Genomic DNA, 20,696 nt, shown 5'->3' on the forward strand with positions numbered 1-20,696 from the left:
TTAATAAATGGGTTAGTTCACCAAAGTCATACATTAACTCATGATTATCTATGCATTAGTTAAGCATGAATTAATGCAAATTACTGCACCCGTATTGTAAAGTGTTATCGAATTGGTAACACTTTACAATACGGGTGCACTAATATGCATTAATTCATGCTTAATTAATGCACTGATAATATTGAGTTAATGCATTACTAATGATGAACTAACCCATTTATTAAAGGGCTGATGAATTGAGGAATCAACTTTCCCTTGAGCTTTTGATATATAAAAGGTCATGGTGATTTAAGAATATCCTCTAAGTTTCGGAGCTGAAAACTTCCTTGTTAGTCAAAGAAAATCTTTTATAGACACCAGGCCCAGCAAACGGTCCTGTGCTTTATACTGACGTCAGTGCACGAAGAAACACCGCCTCTTACAGCACGTCTAATCTAGTAGTCTCGCCCACCGACTCATGGAGCTGATCGGCTCGTGCTAGCTGGTCAACAACAATAAATAGGCCGAAGAAGATTAAGATATTGCGCTATTCCTGGTTGTAGAAGAACATAGATCGTTTAGCTTATGTGTACGTGTCTAACAGAGCATTCCACAATATTATTATTATTCACAAGCCCTGTGATCAAGATAATCATTCTGGTTGCTGCTCCCTCATTCTCGCCTCTCTCATGTCACTGAACTGACAGCGGAGCTTAAGCTCATTAAATATGCAAATCATATCCAATCCTATCCGTGGGCGTTTACTTCCAAGTCTCCAGTGCAGCACACCCATCAAAACCCAGCGTTCAGAAGAGAGCCTCAAAAACAGTGTAGAAAATAGCCTATTACTTATTAGTTATGATGTTTTTGAATGTAAAAACCACACAAAAATGATTAGACCTCAGACAACAGTATAAAAATATAAAAACATTTCGGTTACGTATGTAACCCTCGTTCCCTGAAAGAGGGAACGGAGACGTACGTCGGACTGACTGATGAATTGGGATCACTTCTGGGAGCCCCTATCAGCTTCGAAATATAGAAAACGGGCCAATGAACATTGGCGTGCATGCTTTGCATATCGCATATTGCATATCGCACCCCGCCCCGCTGCGTGGGTATAAAGCGGAAGCTTTATTGTTTTTCACTGAGGAACCGGACCCGTTGCTCGAGCTGCAGTGATGGTACAGCAACTGTGGTGATGGGACGTACGTCTCCGTTCCCTCCTTCAGGGAACAAGGGTTACATACGTGACCGAGACATTCCCTTTCAGTAGGTCAAGTTCGACATACGTTAGACTGACTGACGAATTGGGATCCCTATGGAAAACGCCACAGTTACTACCACTTCCAGCACCCTGCTGGAGTCCCTCGGACCCCGTCTAAGCGGGTGGGGAATTTCCTGCAGGGAGAGTCACACTGGCATCCCACAAGACCCAAACAGTGGAATGTTGGATAACGCTGGGAAAGCGTGCCCCTGGAGGCTGCTGCGGAAGCCACACTACCCCGAAAGGGGATACCATGTTGAAATTACACATATGGACTGACCGTGGGCAGTACAACATACGTGAGTCCCAGGGGTGGCCCCGGCCCTGTTGGGCGGGGGACAGTCACCGCACTGAGGGAAAGGACCGGGCTCGCCGTAGGGAGCTGTACCATAGAGAATACACATATGGGACCGCCGTGGGGGTCACTACATATGAAACCCAGCCTAACACAAGTTCCACAATGCATATAAGTGTTAGACCTGGCGTCAGACGCTCCGCCACATCTGACTGCCGCGGGTTGCGGAGGACTCGACAGGGTTCGCCATACTGGGGAACTCGACTGGAGCGTATAAGCGCACGTATCCGTTCCATGAGGAAGGGAGTGGCGCAGCAAGCCGACACTAGAACAGGCACTACGGTGCTACCGACTATGAGAAGTGAGTACACAGGAAGATACCGGTTCTTCAGGTATGCTATAGAATCTAGCGAACGTGTTGGGTGTCGCCCAGCCTGCGCAGCTCTACAAATATCTGTAAGCGAGGCGCCACGAGCCAGCTCCCAGGAGGAGGCTACACCCCTGGTGGAGTGGGCTCTAATCCCGAGCGGGCAGGGCACGTCTTGGGACTCATACGCCAAGACAATGGCATCCACTATCCAGTGCGCCATCCTCTGCTTGGAGACAGCCTTTCCCTTCTGCTGGCCTCCGTAACAGACAAAGAGCTGCTCTGAGGTCCTAAAACTTTGCGTTCTGTCCACATAAGTCCGAAGGGCTCGGACAGGACAGAGAAAAGCCAGGGCTGGGTCTGCCGCCTCCGAAAGCAGCGCTTGCAGGCTCACAACCTGGTCCCGGGAAGGGAGTGGTGGGAACCTTGGGCACATATCTAGGCCAGGTTCTAAGGATTACGGCCTGATTATCAGTAGTTCGGCCCAAATTCCAGGCACGATTCATCGACCGAAAATGCCTGCAGGTCCCCTACCCTCTTGATAGAGGCCAATGCAGTCAGGAGTACTGTCTTTAGGGACAGAATTTTTAACTCCACTGACTGCAAAGGCCCAAAGGGAGGTCTCTAAAGTGCACAGAGCACCAGAGACAGGTCCCAAGAGGGTATAGAGGGGGGCGAGGCAGATTTAATCTCCTCGCGCCCCTCAGGAACCTGACAATCAGGTCATGCTTCCCCAAAGACTTACCTTCTACTAGTTCGTGATTGGCAGCGATTGCGGCCACATACACCTTGAGGGTGGAGGGAGACAGCCTTCTCTCCAACCCATCTTGTAGAAAGGAAAGCACGGCCCCAACCGAACATCTTCGGGGGTCTTCTCGATGAGAAGAGCACCAGTCGACGAACAGGTTCCACTTCAATGCATAGAGGTGCCTCGTAGAGGGAGCTCTAGCAGAAGTGATGGTGTCTACCACAGCCTGGGGCCATCATTGGCGGTTGCCAGAGGGTGCCCCGTCTCTGAGTCAGGAGGTCCTTCCTCAGAGGAATGGGCAAGTACAGCGCCACCAACAGGACCTGCTCCTCGTCCTCCCTGACCTTGCACAGTGTCTGTGCAAGAAGGCTCACTGGGGGAAACACATATTTGTGTAGGCCCTGGGGCCAGCTGTGCGGCAGCACATCCATGCCGAGGGTCCCCTTGGTCAGGGAATAAAACAACTGGCAAAACCTCAGATACTCCTGACTCCAAAACAGGAGGTGGCGGGCGAGTTGTGACATGCAATGGGAGTGTAGACCACCCTGTTTGTTGTTGTATGCTACAGCCGTAGTGCTGTCCGTACGGACCAGAACGTGCTTGCCCTGGAAGCGGCTCAGGGCAAGACGAACTGCTAACAACTCTAGGCAGTTGATGTGCCATTGCAGTTGAGGCCCCGTCCACAGACCTGAAACTGCAAGCCCATTGTACGTGGCACCCCAGCCAGTGCTAGAGCGTAGAAACGATCTGTGTCGAGGGAGAATCGAGACATGAAAGTACGTGTCCTTCAGGTCGATCACTGCAAACCAATCTTGAGGACGGATGCACCTGAAGATGCATTTCTGCGTTCACATTCTGAATGGTAGTCTGTGAAGGGACCAGATCAAGAACCGCAGATCCATGCCCCCAGCCACTGCACCAGTGGGCCCCCAGCCACTGCACCAGTGGGACCAACGGCACCACAGACGTACCTCTAGCGGGGCAGTGTAACAGCATGCAGGGACCCGACCCGGGCAGTGCGGAGGTGGCCCGTGTTGGGGTCTGCGTGCGCGTGGCAACACTTACCTGCTTCCACTGCTGGTGATTGGAGAGGTGCCTGAGGCATGGGAGCGTCGAACACCGCTCTCTTGGCACCCAGAAAATTTGGAAACTGCTCTTTTTGTGAACTTTTGGGTACCACTGGCCGTGGCCAGGGGCGGGACAGATGTAATTGTCACAAGGGAGCCCCCCGGCCCTCCTCCGGGGGGAGGAAGTGGTGCTGCTGCCACTTCCTGTCGAGCAGGATCCTCCATCTCTGGGTGGCCCGTCTCAGGGTCTGTTACGACGACGCTTGTCACCTGGCTAGGCAGCGGCCTGAGTGGGCTGGGCGTCTTTCCCGCGGCCGGCTCCGCGCCTACGCCCGGGTGGAGGCCGCTGCGCTGCGGAGGGAGCGGGGGCAGAGGTGGGCAGGCGCCCTCGCCGATGGGCAGGCAGAGGTTCTGCCACCGGTGGCGGGGTGGAGGCAGCAGCGGCGGTGCTCCGTCTGCTTCTGGGCGGCCGAGAACTGCTGGGCAAAGCTCTCGACAGCGTCACTGAACAACCCAGCCGAAGAAATAGGGGAGTCCAGGAACCGGGTCTTATCGGTCTCCCTCATCAGAATCGGCCAGTCTTGAGCCAGAGATGCCCATCCTGGACCACCAAGGTGGACATCGCCTGGCCAATAGCACAGGCGCTGGTTTTCGTCACCCGTAGAGCGAGGTCCGTCGCCCGGAGGAGATCTGGGCCAGGACTATCCTTGTGCATGTCCATGAGTGCCTGTGCTTGATGCACCTGAAGCAACACCATGGCATGCAGGGCGGACACGGCCTGGCCACAGGACCTGTAGGCCTTCGCGGTCAGACCGGAAGAGACTCTACAGGCCCTGAACGGGAGCTTCAGGTCCCCACGCCAGCTGGAGGCGGACGTCGGACACAGTTGCATCGCGACGGCCCGCTCCACTGGCGGGAGACCCTCATACCCCCTGAGGACTGAAACTCCCTGTAATACAGTTACTCCCTGTAATACAGTTACTCCCTGTAATACGGGGGGGGGGCGATCACGGCGGCCGCGGCACCTGGGGGTAAGGACAGAGAGGCGAGAGAAATGTAGACGGGAGCACGAGGTGCCCGCGGACGAGAGAGGGGAGAGAGGGAAAAGAAAAAAAAGAAAGAGAGAAAAAAAAAATCTGGTCCGGTTCCCAGACACACTGCCGTTCGGCCCTCCGCCCGCCGAGAGGCTCTTCCTCGCGGTGCTGTGCGATGGCACTGGACGCCTGGTGGGCAGCTCGATCCTCCTCCGCCCCCTGGCGGCCGGCGGTGACTCCTCCTTCTGAGGGACCCGGCAGCGAGCCCCGCGCTCCCTGCTCCTCCCCTCTCAGGCGGATGGCAGCAGGCTCCGGCTCACGGCAAGCGCGGCGACTCCTCCGCTCCCTCTCGGACGGCAGCCACCCCACCTCGACCCAGGGGCACGGCAGCGAGGTCTCTGGCCCACCTTCCTCGCTCCAGCACCATCGCCTCGGGCAGCCCTCACGGTCTTTCAGCATCCGCGCTGCCCGAACTCCTCAGCACCGCGATCCCCCTCAGCAGCGAGGGCTCTCCGACAGCGCGTCCCTCCTTCCTCCCGGGCTTCGGCACCAATGTAATACAGTTCGTAGATGGGAAGGAAGGAGGCGGGAACCGGCGAACGTTTCAAACATTTATTTAAAGTAAAGAAACAAAATGAAAGTAAAACCGCGGACAGCCCCTCACGGACGACTGCCCGCAAACACACACAAAATAAAACGTGGACAGCCCCTCACGGACGACTGCCCACAAACACATAACCAAAACATAACATAAAATTCCAGGCCTGGTCCTCTCTCGTCTTCCGCTGCCCTGTTCCTCCTTTTATGCTCCCGTCACATGGCCGCGAGACGAGACCGGTGTGCCACGCAGCTGGCACTCGTTGACATTAATCACCGGCCCGCTCTCGCGGTCCCTCGCCCCGCTGCTTGCCACACCACACTCCCCCTCCGATGCAGCGATCAACATCTGCTCGTCCGCGGGTGCCCCAAAGGACAGTGTCAGCCGCCCATGAGAGGGGCCAACGGGGACGCAACCACTGGTTGCGGCTCTTGTGAGGGATTAGGGTCCCGTGGAGGCTCACTCGATGGGTTTGCCCTAATCGTGATCCTCAGGTCACCCTGGCCACCTGTCAAAGTAGGTCTATTCTGCTGGCCAGGAATATACCTTAATCGAGCTATGGGTAGGGGGACTCCACCCTCCCGAATGTAGTCGAGTCTTGACCTAAGCGCCGAGATAGTCATGTTCCCGCAGTGAGAACACAAACTATCCAAAAACGCCGCCTCAGCGTGCTCTAAGCCCAGGCACGTGATACAGTGCTTGTGACCGTCAGCGGGCGACAGGGAACGAACTCATCCAGAAACGCACGGGTGGAAAGACATCCTGAAAAGGACAGCACATCACCCGTGTAGCTCTTTTGTGAGGAAAATTTGCTCTTTTAGTGCTGAAGCACCCAGGGATCGACCGCGGCAGAATAACAGGTTTTGTGTGCAGCCTGTTTCTTGTGCCGTCTGGCCAACACAAGAGCAACTTCCCCCGGCACACGCTTTTTCTCTCGCGCAGATATAAGGCAGTCAGATGCTTCATCAACGCCGTTCGGCTCTGAAGTGAATGACAACAGTGCGTGGCGATCGCTTCCGCTTTATACCCACGCAGCGGGGCGGGGTGTGATATGCAAAGCACGCACGCCAATGTTCATTGGCCCGTTTTCTATATCTTGAAGCTGATAGGGGCTCCCAGAAGTGATCCCAGTTCGTCGGTCAGTCCGACGTACGTCGAACGTGACTGACTGAAAGGGAAAGCCAGTTAATGACACCTTTAATGATTACTGCATCAGCAACTAATGAAGATTTTACATTGCAATTCTTTTTTTTCCCTTAGTTGGTCAGAACAAAAGTAGATGTTAACTACTTACTTGTTCAGATAACATTCTTATGCCGTTGTAACAACAACGACTCATGAGTTTAATGTCTCGGGGAATAATTAACTCAAAAGGGATTTAATATTCAATATTCATGAATTTATGAATATGATTTGCCAGTTGTTCATTACGTATTAAAATTTTCCAATAGGGAAAATTGTTTAATTAAATACAAGTAACCCTTTATGAAATTGCTTGAAATTATCCTACTAAGTTTGTCCTGCAAATTAGTTATAGACTTTTCAAATCAATTCTCAATAAAGGGATTACTGCTTTACGAGCGCATAAGAAACATTAACTTTACTGATCAGGATAAGTTCAATATTTCAAATGGTCATACAGTTTACTTTACTAACATAGTAGCATAAGCAGTTAGGTAACGTTTAGATCGCAAGTTTCATTGACTTCGTGTATGTGGCAGAATAACAGATTCAACTCATTAAATGTCCTTTGAAGGTTTAATAAACACAGACTAAAAATAACACTGCAATTCACACAGAAAGTACATACTAAATATGCATCAAGAGAGTAGAAGTATAGATATTAACGAAAGAATACATAAAAGAGAATAATGAATAGACTGAAGTTAGAGAGAGATAAAAGAGAGAGAGAGAGACAAAGAGAGGGAGAGAGAGAGAGAGACAAAGAGAGTGGGGGAGGGTAAGAAACAACTTTCCTTCAATTCACCAAATACGACCTTCACGGAGTTAATTTATCCCAACGGGAAAATAACACACCCTCTTTACAGCAGTAAGAATTAGAATACTTGCATTCTTTTTGGTTTCGTTTTGGCTTCTCGCTTGTGTGCGTATGTGTCTCTGCGTGTCTCTGCGTGTCCGGCGGTCCTTTCCGAGGTTGGGAGGGAAGCGGCTGTTTGCTTTAGCGATGCTTCGTGTTCTTGAAGATCGGATTGTAGAAGAGAAGATTTTTGGAAGAGATGAGGCCTGCTTGGAGGGCCTGCATTGGTGGCATGGCTTAAGTGCCAGTACTGAACTAGTACTTTGTTAAGACAAAGACAAAAAGATGCAAAATACCATACAGAATAAACATTTTACAAGACAGTTATGTGTTTACATATAATGTCCTGGGGTGCATGTTCATTTATAGATGGTTTGTCTATAATTTGAGGCAAAAGCTCTGTGTCTTAAACTCTTTGTGTATAAGACTTCCTGTGGCCGAATTCTCTTGGGGGCCATAAAACACCTTATCAGATGGTTTCCAGGGTGACTGAAGAATCTCCCTCTGTTGTGTTGGGGGAAGGTCTGCCATCAGCACAACTTTCAAAACCTATTTGTTAAATGTAACTGGCGATTGTGTGTTTGATTCGCCTGAGTCGCTACACCGTCATACTTTCAAAAAGTAGAATTTGTGATTCTGAATGACTGAATCCACACCGGCACGGTGACTGACAGCTGCACATTCTCCTCAAAATATTGGATTCCTCCACGCTGTGCTGTGCCGAGGCACAATTTTCGTAAAGTTGATAATTCCACGAATAACTGCAATTGCAGTTTTCAAACATAGATGGTGACAAAGAGGAAAAACTACAGACTGCAGCTTTAAGTTTTGAAACAGAGCTATTGCTTCATAAAATACTGTTCAAGGGAAGCCTCTTGGCATTCTAAAAAACAAACAAACTGACTCACATCTCTGTGTTGTTAAGACACTCATCACTGGGTCATTTGGGATCTCTGCTGTGTGTCTTGTTTTCTGTTTGGATTAAGGTGAGAAGGCAGACTACCCAAAGACTACCCAGCCAAACAGAGCGCACACCAACACCTGGGAGGCATATGACACCTCTTCTGTCACTGCGAGTATGTGTCACAACAGTCCACAAACACACACACACAACATTTCTTCCTCTCTTTATCCTAAGCATATATTCTGCTCACTTTGAACAGGCACAGCATTTAAACTATTAGCACATCTGTTGATGGTCGACTGGCGGGTTTTACTGTAGGCAGGACAGGAGGCTTTACAGGGGGCCTGTGATGTTTCTGATGTCCAGTATCAGGCAGCCATCAGGTCGGTCTGCCCTGCAGCCCATATTAATCATATCACTTTCTCCTTCAGAGCACTTACTATGACAGCCATCAACACGGGCATGTCTAATGCGCTCTGACAGGGGCAGAGAGAGAGTGTGTGTGTGTGTGTGGATCAGGTAAATCCTACATTCTGGGGACAAAAGGTTTTTTGGTCCCTATGATGAAAACAGCTTATAAATCATACTAAGCCAAATGTGTATAAAATCAGCCACCTATAGGCATGCAGACTGCTTCTACAAACATTTGTGTAAGAATGACTCGCTGAAGTCCATTCCTGAAATTTCTCACTGCTAAATATTCCACAATCAACTGTTATTTGTATTATAACAAAGAGGAAGCAATTGGGAGCAACAGCATCTCAGCCACAAAGTGGTAGGTCACGTAAAATCACAGAATGGGGTCAGCGCATGCTGTGGCACACAGTGTGCAGAAGTCGCCAACTTTCACAAAGTCAATATCTACAGAATGCTAAACTTTGTGTGGCCTTCAGATTAGCTTAAGAGCAGTGTGTAGAGAGCTTAATGGAATGGGTTTCCATGGCCAAGCAGCTGCATCCAAGCCTCACATTACCAAGTGCAATGCAAAGCGTTGGATGCAGTAGTGAATAGTATGATGATGAATTGGATGCAGTAGTGAATAGTCTGATATTTCATGAATTTAAAAAATATATATATTTAAACACCTATATAAGGTATTTGTACTTGATGGTTTAAAGATTAAAAAGATTTTCTTTATTGTCGACACATATTTTACTGACCCAGAAAAAGGGTCCAAAAAGTTCATAAAGACAACATGATTGTGAATCGAGACATTTAAACCAAGTCTTCTGAAGAGACAATAGTTTTACAGGATGAAGCTCCTGAATTTAGTCTTTTATTCACATAAACATTGATCAGCTCACATATATAACACACATCAAGTGTGCTAAACATAAGTTCAACTGTGCATGCGGTCCAGGTAGGCAACTCACTGGGGGTTGGATTAGAGCCAATGTTTCAATGTACACTTCACTGCACTCAGTTTCTGTGCATCTCACTTCCCTCTCTTGCACTACAATTGGATACACTTTTATTCACAGTTTGTGGGCATGAGTTTATTGGCCGTAGATGTCCCTCACGTTGTCACTCATTTGAATGTGTGTGGTTGCATGCTGGGTCTGAGTGAAAGTGATCTGTCGCATCGTGTAACCACACACACTGAGTGTGAAGTGCGAAACCAAAACTCCACACTCCAGAGATTATTTTCCATAAACATGCACAAAAAGCTAAAGTCTAAATGTGCTGAGGTGAAGACCATATTGATGCTAGCAAGCAGTGTCAGGAGTCTGCGAGCTTGGTGCTCTAGGACTATAATAAATGGTTTGTTACATTTTGTTGTGTTGACGGAATATAAACATCCAACGCCAGGGCTGGTGAAGCTGAGATAAACTAAAGTGGTCATTAATCGTGAAAGAGGAGCGCAGCTGAGGTGCCAAAGTAATTAATGTAACAAATAGTGATGGCTAGAATGAAATGAGTGTCACTTACTTTTCTTCTAGCACCATTTACATTTCTCTACACATTCTGTAATTGATGTGTTTAGATGTAGAAAAATGTACACAGGCATAAGCTCTCTCCATCACATACACATACAGAGACACACACAAAAGCCATATGTTTTTGGTGCCGTTCTTCCCCTTTCCCCTCCTGAACTGTGAACAATAATGCTATTGTTTATAATGCTGTTTAATAAATCATTTCTATTTGTTGGTGGACTGAGTGTGATGGAGATGTTCTCAATAAATCTCCGTTAGTGGGTCCAGATGAGAGAAGTGCTAGTATTGCCATCCACCGATGTGCCTGCAGAGTACATTACCAGTTCAAAATAAACATGCAGTTGCTCCATCAGTTTTCTGTGTACACCACTTTCACCAAGAGCTATTACTGCCAGGGAGGGTGAGGACTAACAAGAGCTTGCTAAGCTTTTGCTTGCTATTTATTATTGATGGTTGTGCGTAACCTTGGTACACCCCCAACCACACCATTCATTCATAACACTGGAGACGGGAGGGAGAAATAAATTGTCGGACACAAGTTTGGTGGTCGTCTCATTCTGAGTTGGACTTGCTGAGTTAGTTGGCATAGAGGGAGTCTAAATTCATTCGAGTTATGGGATTGTGATGGCTGAGATGGGCTGTATGGTTGTAACAGAGGCTCAGACAGCTTGCCCTCAGACCGCCCAGGTGCTCACTGTCCATTCACTATCTACCTGACGCGTTTATGGAACTCCCGGTAGACAGAGTGACACAATGACCCCTTTTGAGGACTCATCACTGGAATTTCTGAAGTTTGCCCGGTTTGTGGCATCACATCTTTAAAAGATTCTCTGAGTTTCGTTTGAGGCACTTAGTAGCAGGTAAACAGAATACTTTTGAGCAAATCTCATGTCTGTGAAATAATCAGTATTACTTTTGGACAGGCATAAATTGTCATTACAAAGTCTAGACATGTTACAGCTAATTTCTTTTGTGTTTTTTGTAGAGTATATGAATTGCAACAGGGCTCTTGCCGAGTCCCCTGAGACCAAACCACCCCCAACCCCTTTTGTTGTTAAACAGGGGTGAAAGAAGCATACTGTAAACTACATCAAATGAAAAGTTTAACACAATATCAACTAATATTTAATGTGGAAAAACTTTCAAGAACCCACATACAGCCTACTAAAAGGCGTAATGTCGGTGCCGTTGCAAAATGTCAACAAACCCCCCTTTGTATTATAGGGATCCAGTACTCTCCCAGGCCCTATCAATTTAAATACAGTTGCTTTACAACTGGTATAGAGCTGAGATTTTTCCACACAGGCCTAACATTGTGTACTGTGATTGGTCATTTTTTGAGGGTAGCATGGTGGCTCACTGTAGCCTCACAACAACCCAGCATATGCTGGTTAAGTATGTTTTGAAGCATGGCAGCTGGTTTGAGCTACTTTCTAAGGATCAGACCCTTGACTAGCTTAAACCATCTCATGACCAGCTGCCATGCTTCGAAACATATCATATGCTGGTTTTCAATAGGGAATGTCCCTCTGTCAGAAGCAATGTCACATCAACACAAGAAGGTAGGTCCCTGATTTGGAGGCCTTTCGTAGTGAAGTTTGCATGTTTTTTGTTTTTTTTTTCTGTGCTGGTGTGGGTTTCCTCCAGGTGTTCCTGTTTCTCCAACAATAGGTGAATTGGAGGTATGAGGACAAGTGGTTTGAAAACGGACTGTTTTGGATGCTCTGTCTGGTCAGTGATGTTCGCTCAGTAGTTCGAAAAGTTTCAATGTCAATAGTACAATTTTTCAAATCCAGCTGTTTTCTATTGGTTTCTGTTACTGGAATCTGCATGACCACCTTGAACAGTGAAATCTATGTGGGAAAATCGTTCGCCCTCGTGAAATTTCTAATAAAAATGACTGGTTTTCGCCTTGAAAATTCACAGAAAACCAGACTGCGCCATTAGAGTTGAAACTAAACTCTGCACTATCCTTATCTAGGACAGTTCCCAAGAAGGGAGATGGAAAGAGATTTAGTTGGGTAAAATAACTCTATTAGTCTGTCCTGTGGCTTGAGTTGATGAATAGTCATTGGACATGCTCATTTGGAAAACTAGAATATTCCCCAAAATTACTGAGGTTAAATTTGAAAGCTGAAATTGAAATGTTTCTAGAGTTATGTCTTAACTTGTAATTGAAATTGTCCTTGTTGGCAACCCTACAGACTTTGGTTAGCTCTGCATAATGGATGGCAGAACTTCAAGTGCTGACCATGACTGAGGACCAAGTGATGATTGAACCAGCTTAACTTGGTGAATGCTTGTTTTGTATTAGCTGGGTGAATCTGCAGCGTCTCTGCAAGGTCAGGTCTGGTGTATGCAAAATTCATTTTGTGTTGAAGAACTCAGTAACCCAAGAACAGATCTGCAGTACAATGCGCTAAGGATGGCTTTTTGTTCTCCCTGTCTTTTATGAGGTGCCGGACATGCATATGTAACTTCTGTACACTTTAAAAGCACACTGTGATGGCCTTTGGCATAGGGGAGAGCTATTAAAACTTAGAGAAGACATCCTCGCAAACACACACGCATATGCACACATAAACAAACAGCTGTGGGTGCACTCCCCTCCATTAATGCTTTGAGTTCAAGCTCACCTCCTATCCCCCTCAATCTACTGCTTTTAAGACTTTGGCGTGTGTGTATGTATGTGTATATGTGTTCGTAAAGGGAGCAAGCTGAAAGGCAGATGCATTGTGTGAATGGGAGCGTAAGTAAAAAGTCTTTTCACAGATGTCAGTTGATGGGATTACTCACACTCTCTCAGCCTAAGGACAGAAGTGAGAGAAAAAGAGAGAGATTTTAGAAGAAGAGAGAGAGAGAGAGAGAGAGAGAGAGAGAGAGAGAGAGAGAGAGAGAGAGAGAGAGAGAGAGAGAGAGAGAGAGAGTGTAAATGATTTAACAGCTAGCTCTCTGAAAGCGCTGAAGATCAGAGATCGTGTTGTGAACCGCCCATCATTCTGCTAATCCAGAGGGCTCACATCCGCATTAACACCCCCACATCACACAAAGCGATATTGAAGGCGACGGCTGCCCGGATTTTTTAAGAAACCGGAAAACAGAGTTTGACTGAAGGTCTAGCAGAGAGTAAAGGTCCAGAAGAACAAGATGATGTAGATGCTGATGCAAAGACAAGAAATTTATGAGAAAACTGCTGACTCATCCTGGTCTAGATTAAGGCTCGACTAGATGTATATCATCTAATCCCGCCTCCCACATGTGAATAAACGCACAGCGTCTCTAATGGAGCTTTGCCGAACCCAATAACAGACATCCAGCATTGCAATTTACGCCTGTTATTCTAAGTTGATAAATGTTATTTCAAAATGGCAGAACACTCCCTTTCCTTGTGTGATTTATACGGTGGGACTACAAGGAGGTGTTGACTTTACACTGTTTCAAATTAATGTTATTTCTCTTCTTTAACTCATGGGGGTCTCAAACTGTGGGACCGACCCTTCAAAGCCAAATGTAGGTGACTATACAGCTTCATCAAAAGAAAATAGTTATCTCCCATGTAAAACGTGATAAAATGGAGCAGAAGTGCTTTTGAAGTAGCTGATGTGGAAAGCAGTTTTATCATAGTTTGTTAATTTAGGTGTCCAAAAGATACAGTCACTGTTGGGAAATGTATTATTGCAACAATGTGGAAAAAGAGAGATGTTGCTTGCCTCTTCGTAGAATTCTTTAAAAATATATGTCAATTTTAACTTGCTTAACTCTTTCCCACCAGTGTTTTTAGGAAAAAAGTTGCCAATCATCACACTGATGCTTTGCAAAAATGCTTTTCTTACTTAGTATTTTTGTCTTGTTTCTAGTCCAAAACATCTAAAAATTCTTAAAACAAGAAGTATTTACTAGACAAGTAAAAGTAATTGTTTTTGCTTAAAATAAGATAAATAATCTGCCAATGGGGTGAGCAAAATAATATTAATTCAAACAGAAAGCAAGATTATATTATAAAGATATTTTGACTAGAAACAAGACAAAAATACTAAGTAAGAAAAGCATTTATTTTTTGCAGTGCATCAGGATTTTGACCATATTCACAAAACTTTACATTACAGTTTCAGATTATTTGCTTTTTGATGATCACCTTAGCTTACATGTGCGTAAGCGATACTTCTATGGCTTGTTTCTGCTTTTTCTTTGCTCGTTTTTGGATCTGTACTATTTCAGAAAAATATGTAATAGCGTCCCCATTGAAAGAAACAAGCGCAGTCATCTTTAAAATTCAGTCTGTGAACTTCTGTTTTTGCAGTAGCTCAGTATATTTGTATGGCATCGGTGTTGTAGAGTAATTCACTGGAAAGTGGATTACTTATTGTAGAGTTTACAAAAGTTATCCTTAGCATTGTAATCTTTGAACCAGATAACAAATTGCAAGATTTTACCTTTATGCTGTGGAAATACAAACCGGAAGATAGAACACATCGAGTGCAGCACTGAAAAGGCTATATAAAGTCTATAACAGTGAAAACATGAAGTGCCGGAAAAATCCGTCAATGGTGGGGAAAGAGTTAAGATAAGATATTTAGTTGCCAACAGCTGATTTGTAGTTTCTTTTTTCTTTTCTTTTTTTACAGTAAAGAAAATTACATCGATAAAAATGCTTTTTACAGCTTTATTTATAGCTACAATTAGAGATGACAAAAAATGAGGAGGATGAGGAGAAGAGGGAACAGAATAAGGATATATCATTGGCTGGATTCAAACCCACATCAGAGCATGTGCACCAACCTGCTAGGCCACAGCTCCAAGTGCTGCTCTTTTATCTCTCTCTCGACACATTATTATTTCATTGTGCCATTTTAAAAGCTGTGTGTGAAAGTTATGGAATGCATTTAATATCTCACTCTCAGACAGTTTGGGAGAGGGAAGGAGAAAGGAGACGAAAGGAGGAAATCAAAAAAAAGAGCAAAGTAGACATGAAGAATTAAAAGAAAAACATCTGGGATCAGACAACTCATAACCTCGACATCCAGATAATCCATTTTATCACCCTGTCTCGGGCCTAAGGCCTTAAAATAACTGTAGCAAGTACTGTTTGTTCCTTTACTTAAAGGGTTAGTTCACCCAAAAATGAAAATTCTGTCATTAATTACTTACCCTCATGTCGTTCCACACCTGCAAGACATTTGTTCATCTTCAGAACACAAGTGAAGATATTTTGTTAAAATCCGATGGCTCAGAAAGACCTTCATTGACACCAATGTCCTTTCCTCTTTCAAGACCCATAAAAGGCACTAAAGACGTTGTTACAAAGCCCATCTCACTACAGTGGTTCTACAATGATTTTATGAAGTGACGAGAATTGTTTTTGTGCGCAAAAAAAACGTCTCGGTTACGTATGTAACCTTAGTTCCCTGAAGAAGGAACGAGACGCTCAGTCAAAACGCTGTGAGAACGCCTCTGCGGCATAACCTAACTGGGCAAAGCAGATTCAGTTTTTTCAGATTCAGAGCACCATCCACAAGGAGACTTTACGCACTCAAATGGAGAGTTTTTGTCGCCTTGTGTATGCACCAGACTTTGGACCCTGTTAACTGCCCGGTCGGTTCAGTTCTCGAGTTCTTACAAGAAAAATTCTCCGCAGGGTTATCCCCGTCGACTCTGAAAGTATATGTGTCGGCGATATCTGCTTATCATAATCCATTAGATAACGCATCATTAGGGAGACACCCGTGGGTCACGCGTTTCCTCTGTGGTACCTTGAGGCTCAGACCTGCGGCAAGCTCGAGGGTGCCTACTTGGCACGCTCGAGACCTGGCCATAGTATTGGAAGGCCTTATGTTGGCTCCCTTCGAGCCATTAGAGGAAGTGTCAGAAAAGTTCCTCACACTAAAAACAGTGTTTGTTCTAGCGATTTCATCACTGAAAAGAGTAGGAGACCTACAGGCTCTATCAGTAGCACCCTCTTGCCTTGAATTTGCACCAGGAATGGTGAAAGCATTTCTCTTCCCAAGGGAAGGATATGTTCCCAAGGTCCCGACTAACGTGCCGGGACCAGTAATGCTGCAGGCTTTCTGTCCGCCTCCGTTCACTAGTCAAGACCAAGAGAAGCTAAATCTGCTATGTCCGGTCAGGGCCCTAGATGCATATGTCCACAGAGCTGCCCTGTGGTGAAAGTCAGAACAGTTGTTCGTGTGTTTTGGGTCCACGAGCAAGGGAAAACCAGCTTCAAAGCAGACGCTTAGCAAGTGGATAGTCGAGGTTATTTCGCTCGCTTATGAGTTGGCCGGACATCCTTCACCTATGAGGGTCCGGTATGGCTGCCTCTATGGCTCTTATTTCGGGAGTTTCATTGTCAGAGGTATGTGATGCGGCTGGGTGGTCCTCTCCGCATACATTTGTGAGGTTTTACAATCTAGACGTAGTCTCTACACCGGGGTCCCGGGTGTTTCTGGGTTGATTCACACATACAGACATTTGGGACTCTGGCGGCGTGGGCACTGAGGTCGCCTAGCGTTTCGACGCAGCTCGAAGTTCCCTCGAGATAGGGAACGTCTCAGGTTACGTATGTAACCATGGTTCCCTGAGAGGGAACGAGATGCTGTGTCACGATGCCTTACTCCCAGCATGCCTGTGATCGATTTGTTTGGCTTTTCCAGAAGCTAGTGACTGTTTGGTCCAGGTGTGCTTTATAGCTTCCTGGTCGATGACGTCACCCGCCTGTGACGTATCGTCCCGCTATTGGACTGATTACACAAGTGCTTCATGACATGGTACGCAGAGGCGTCCCCTAGTGTTTCGACGCAGCGTCTCATTCCCTCTCAGGGTACCATGGTTACATACGTAACCTGAGACGTTTTTAGCGGCTTGGTGGGTAATGTCGGGCTTTCAGGGACGATGCCGCTGAAGGCAAGAGATGGCTCGCAAGCGTCTCTTCTATCTTCGGCATCGCCCCATAACCATACTGTTTTAGCCCTAAAATGTTACTGTATGTAGATGTTTGAGGACTAAAGACTCTATATGATGCCGGTTTCCTCCACGATCTAGACACCTCGGTGTGCAGATCGGGGAAGAACGGCAAGCCCCGACGTTGAGGCCACAGCTCTCGTGAGCACCTCAACGAGCTCCTCGCCAGTGGGTGACTGAAGTGGCGATTCTTCAGTCGCGATGCTCTCAACGTCCACCTCCTCAGAGCTGGATAGTTGAAGCACCGGTGCCCGGCCCGGGGAGGAAGAAACCGCAGTGTGGGCTTCCAAACCCTGAGACGAGGCACTGAATCTTACAGGTGAGGGCTGAGATAAGGCTGGGCCCATCTCAAAACCCCTCTGTAAGGTCCATCTGTGAACCCCACGACTGAAGCCGCCGCTCTGCCTCAGCAACAGCTGGACCCAAGCCGCGGGGACACAAGCCGCGGCACCCTCCTCGAAGAGTGCCCGGCTGGAGCGCAGTGTTCTTAGTGGAAGACGCTTACAGTGCTCACAAGCAGCCCCCTTGAGAGCTGCCTGAGCGTGCTGCACTCCCAAACAAGCAACACACATAGAATGTGTATCCCCACCCGTGATGTAACAAGGGCAGGGATGAACACACCTAGTGAATTGTTGTTCACTCTCCATTTTCTCTTTTCTCTTTATGTTATATATATATATATATATATATATATATATATATATATATATATATATATATATATATATATATATATATATATATATATATATATATGATATATTTAACAAAGGTGGAAAATTCTCTCAATATAGACAGACAAAAACACCAAATAGACAGACAGATTCACACAGATCGCTTGCTGAAGGCACAGAAGCTAGTTTCTGTTTGTGTTCTCGGGTGCTTTATAGTTTCCGGTCTATGACGTCACCCGCCTATGACGTTCCGTCTTCCGATTGGACTGATTCGACACGTGTTCATGACACAATCACGCAGAGGCGTTCTCACAGCGTTTCGACGCAGCTGGAGTTCCCTGATAGGGAACTAAATAACGACTTATATAGTGATGGGTCGATTTCAGAACAAAGCTTATGAATCACTGAATCGATTCATGTTTCGAAACCGTTGATTCGATACACTGATTCATAACTGTTCGAAGCCTTGTTATAAGTTACTAACTATATAAGTCGTTATTTAATTTTTTTGCGCACAAAAGCTATTATCGTCGCTTCATAAAATTATTGTAGAGCCACTGTAGTTAGATGGACTTTTAAAGACGTCTTTAGTGCCTTTTATGGATCTTGAGATAGAAAATTACATTGGTGTCAATGAAGGTCTTTCTGAATCTGAGCAATCGGATTTCAACACAAATCGGACAAGATCTTACGGGTGTTGAACGACATTGGGGTAAATAATTAATGACAGAATATTCATTTTCGGGTGAACTAACCCTTTAAAGTTATGTCTACATTAATCTGAATACATTTGAAAATGGTGTTTTCATTCCATTTTCCAAAAGTTTCTCAACAACACTGAAATGTTGAAAAACGCTAAATTCACCTTACTGTGCACGAGTAAAACCTCATAAAATATGATACAGATGGAGCAGACATAATAAAGTTCCCTTTCAGTCAGTCACTCTGCATTACGTCAGTGACTGATGGAATGGGGGTTTCGCTTAGAAGCCTATCACCTTTCATTTCTACAAAATTAACCAATGGCAAAACAATGCTATGGGTCTGAGGAATTTGCATAGCGCAACTCCACCCACCTAGTGGTATATATAAGTGTCACAATCACGCCAGGCTCCACCCATTCCCAAGCACCACGCACAGCGTCTCCCGAGTACTGATCACCCAAAACGGCAGCTCATCATCACTTTATCACTGCCTGCACTTAAGCTCCATGCATGCTCACTAGCTGTGTCTCATTTCATTAAATTTCAAAGGCTGTTTCCTCCGGGGGACATATCCTGTGTAGGATGCAGTATACGGAGTGTCCTCAATCAGAATTAAACGAGACGTCCTTTGTAAGACACACAGGCAGGAAGTATCACATTGCTATGCCAACACGTTTAGCCTCGTTGCGCTCTCACGCCAGTTATATGAATTAAAGTTATTTAAACCTTGAAAATGACTCAAATGTTTCTTGTCTTGACAGCAATGTACTGTTCTAAACATATAAAAAGGACTGAACAGTTGTAATCCTGTTTACAACAACTATCTGTTTGAGGTAATAGAGCTTAAAAAACAAAACCAAGCTTGAACTACTTATATTTAAACACATCTACACTTGCATGTATATCTGGTGGTGGTGCCATTTTTTTCATATAATATTTAAAAAAATGGCACACTCTGAAATCCTGTAAAAAAAAAAGGGCACATTCGAAGGTTGCATTTGAAGAGTCCTACTCACTTTTTTTGAAATGAGACAGCCTTATGATGTATGCAGCTTTCGAATGCAACCTCCAGAGGACGCAGCCTTCTGAAATGAGACACAGGTACTCACCTCAAGGACTCTCCTGAACTACTTACCTGCTTCCTCATTCTCCAGTGTATCTCCTCATCTTTGTCTCTTGTCTCCATTGTCTCCCTGGCTCCAGCATTCCGTCCTCCTGGTTCTCCTGAGAAAAGACATTAAGTATTTAGTCCATATTCCATTAGTTATCTGCATTACCCAGGCATTCATCTACTTCACTGCTCACCTGATCAACCCTTACTTGCTTCTCAATAAACTGTCTTATTTACCATCATCTGTTCTCCATGTCTCTGTTCCGTAACAATAAGGATCTGAACATCCAACGTTATGTTTCTGCTTTGGAGCCAAGTTTTCACTTGCCTTTTGAGCTTCTTCTCTCAGACAAGCGACTCTCCAGTGTATCGGTGTGAAGGCGTGTTCCAGCGAGTTCCGCATTCCTATCTGATCTGTGCAGTGATCAGTCACAAAGTGTGTTTTGACCATATCCCAGTATGAATGTTGAGCTGCCAGGTAAATGTGCAGGTTCCTCTCATGGTGGTCCTAGCGTGTCATTTGGGGCTCCAGGCGGATGATGCTATGTTGATCACCAAATCACAAAGTGGGGTGCTGCTGTGTTGTCTCCTTCAGGAGTGCCAGCCTTCCCAGTGTCTGTTCCGGAGCTGACGGCCATGCTTGCCCGGGCAGCTGAGAGCATCAGGCTTGAGTGGAACTCTCTGCCATGTTCCAAGCACTCAAGTCTGGATTATTGGTTCTTGGGGGCAGCCCATACTGATACCCGTCAGCACCCGCCTCCAGATCCATTCTTTACAGAAGTGCATGAGGAGGTCACGGAATAAGCATGTACGAGCTTAATGCTGACACAGCACTAATGCAAGAGCTGCACACAGCAACCGCCCTCGCCCTCGCCCTCGCCCTCGCCCTCGCCCTCGCCCTCGCCCTCGCCCTCGCCCTCGCCCTCGCCCTCGCCCTCGCCCTCGCCCTCGCCCTCGCCCTCGCCCTCGCCCTCGCCCTCTGGCCAACGAAGGATAATACGTACTCTCTGGGTCAG

The sequence above is a fragment of the Pseudorasbora parva genome, chromosome 3, assembly GCF_024679245.1.
Source record: "Pseudorasbora parva isolate DD20220531a chromosome 3, ASM2467924v1, whole genome shotgun sequence".
Taxonomy (NCBI): domain Eukaryota; kingdom Metazoa; phylum Chordata; class Actinopteri; order Cypriniformes; family Gobionidae; genus Pseudorasbora; species Pseudorasbora parva.